The sequence below is a fragment of the Homarus americanus genome, unplaced genomic scaffold (assembly GCF_018991925.1).
Source record: "Homarus americanus isolate GMGI-L3 unplaced genomic scaffold, GMGI_Hamer_2.0 scaffold52147, whole genome shotgun sequence".
In the NCBI taxonomy this organism is placed as follows: domain Eukaryota; kingdom Metazoa; phylum Arthropoda; class Malacostraca; order Decapoda; family Nephropidae; genus Homarus; species Homarus americanus.
The window spans coordinates 132021-134890 of NW_024736324.1; positions in this window are offsets into that span (position 1 = coordinate 132021).

Genomic DNA, 2870 nt, shown 5'->3' on the forward strand with positions numbered 1-2870 from the left:
AACTGTATCGTAGTTGATGGTGTTAAGTTAACTGCGGATCGTAGTTGATGGTGTTCAGTTATGTGTGTGTAGTTGTTGGTGTTTAGTTAACTGTGTATCGTAGTCGATGGTGTTAAGTTAACTGCGGATCGTAGTTGATGGTGTTCAGTTAAGTGTGTAGTTGTTGGTGTTTAGTTAACTGTGTATCGTAGTCGATGGTGTTAAGTTAACTGCGGATCGTAGTTGATGGTGTTCAGTTAAGTGTGTATTGTAGTTGGTGTTCAGTTAACTGAGGATCGTAGTTGATGGTGTTCAGTTAACTGTGTATTGTAGTTGATGGTGTTCAGTTAACTGAGGATCGTAGTTGATGGTGTTCAGTTAACTGTGTATTGTAGTTGATGGTGTTCAGTTAACTGAGGATCGTAGTTGATGGTTGTAAGTTAACTCTGATCGTAGTTGATGGTGTTCAGTTAAGTGGTGCTCAGTTTGGCTATCGTATTTGATGGTGTGAAGTGGCTATCGTAGCTGTGGTGTAAAATGAAATATTTGTCGTAACTGATAGTGTAATGTACAATATATATCAGTTGATATATATATATATATATATATATATATATATATATATATATATATATATATATATATATATATATATATATATATATATATATATATACACACAGTATATATATATATATACTATTATTTATTTTTATTTTTTATTTTTTGTGAATCGGATGTTTTGCAAATTACCGGCATGTAAATTGGTAGTTTTGCAAAAATTTATAAACAGACAATTTAAACTAACCTAACCTATGGTTGGTTAAGGGAGAGGTTAGGTTAGGTTAGTTAGGATTGTTCGTGTGATTTTTACGGGGCCTGGGGAGGGCCGGAAAAATAAGAGAAAAATAAATTACAAAAACAAAAGAAAAATATTATATTAATCTACAGCCGGAAAACCAGCTTTACGAAGGAGACAGGTTGTAAGAGTATGGAAACACAGAAGAAGGCAGAGCATTCCACAGTTTGGCTGTGAGGAAAGGACATCCACAGAGAAACGGTGGGCACCGCTGGGCAAGACGAGTGTTACGAGCCCCGCGCCTTGCCGGCGGTACACAGGATGCCAAATCCACCGAACATTGCCCGTTAAAGTACCTGTAAAGAGAGTGAAACATTGCGAAGAGAAAGGGAAGAAAGATTATCAACTAAAGGAGGAGAGTTAATAAGACGAAATACCTTTGATTCCACCCTATCTAACAGTTGGGCAGAAGAAGAGCCACCCAGATATAGAGCAGTACTCCAAGTTAGGACGAATGAATCCCTTATATACTTGAAGCAACTGCTCAGTAAGTACTACGGCATCTGTACAGCATTCCCAGCTTTCGGGAGGCAGCTTTAGCAAAGTTGAGGATGTGTGGCTTCCATGACATATTAGAGGAAATGGTGAGGCCTAGCATATCTATTTTAGAATTTGGCAGAATTGATTGAGTCTAAAATGTGATTGGTGGGAGATCATCTAATTTGGAAAGTGTAATTGGTAAATACTGTGTTTTATTAATATTGAATTTAACCAAGTTTCTACCTCTCCATTCGGAGATGCTCCACAGATCCGCATTGATAGATAATGATATCAGCTCTAGAAACAGATCTAGTTTGAGTTAGGGGAAGGGAAAATGTGAAGAAGAGGAGGAGTAGAATCATCAGCGTAAGAATGGATAAAATTAGTCGTAGTGTGACGTAAATAATTGATAAAAAGAAGGAAGAGAGTTGGTGAAAGAACAGAACTTGTGGGACTATAGAGAAAGAGCGAGAGAGCGATCCTTCGACAGCAACTGCCATGGATCGGTTCTCAAGGAAGCTAGAAATTAGAGAACAAAGGGGAGAAAAACCATAAGGGAAGTTTAGAAAGCAAAGACTTGTGCATACCCCGTCAAATGCTTTGGAGATTCTTGAGGGCCCTCGACGGAAGTTTCCCCATAATCCCTAAGAGAGGATGACCAAAGATGGGTACAGTAGGAGAGCAGATCACCTGTAGATCTCACCTGGTGTTCCGACAAAAGAGAATGGCGTTCAAGGTAACGGAGAAAATGAGAGTTCAAGATAGTTCCGAAAATCTTAGAGAGGGATGAAGTTAGGGCAATGGGGCGATAGTTAGAAGGATTGGAATGGTCACCCTTCGGGATGGGCTGAACCGAGGCATGCTTCCAAGAAAAAGGAAAAGTTTGGGTTTTGAGGCAAAGGCGAAAGATACGAGCAAGCAGGGCCAGAACTTCAGCACACTCCCTCAAAACACGAGGGGGTATTCCGTCTAGTCCATGCTCTATCACATCCAACCGATAACACACTAGCAACCCTACGAGTGGAGATTATAGGAAAGTGCATAAGTTCAGTAGGGAGGAGCAGGGATAGGAGGGATAGAGTAGGGAATTGTCTAAGATGGAATTAAAGAGAATAAGGTGCCAAAGTTATTGGCATTATCAGGGGAGAGTTATTATAGAGTTATTAGGTCGGAAGAGAGGAGGAAAAAGAGGAAGTGCAAAGTTATTCACAGATGTTTTGGTTACTGACCAGATGGATTTACTTGAAGAAGAGCTATCAGACAGCGGACTTTCTTTATGAAATTCCTCTTGGCCCCACGAAGAATAGCCTACAACGATTCCTAGAAGTAATGAAAGAGGAGCGGATAATAGGAGAAGGAGATGGTTTCATAACTTGATGTGCCCCATCTCTCTCCCTACATGCAAGAGAAAAGGAGCGATCAAAACCATGATTTTAAAGTGAAAGTTTTGTAGAAGATGGGATAAATGCGCTCACCCCACCCTGTATAACCCCAGCAATGCTGTCAGCACATACCGAGGCGTCCTGAGGAAAGCAACATCCATCCCAGGAAA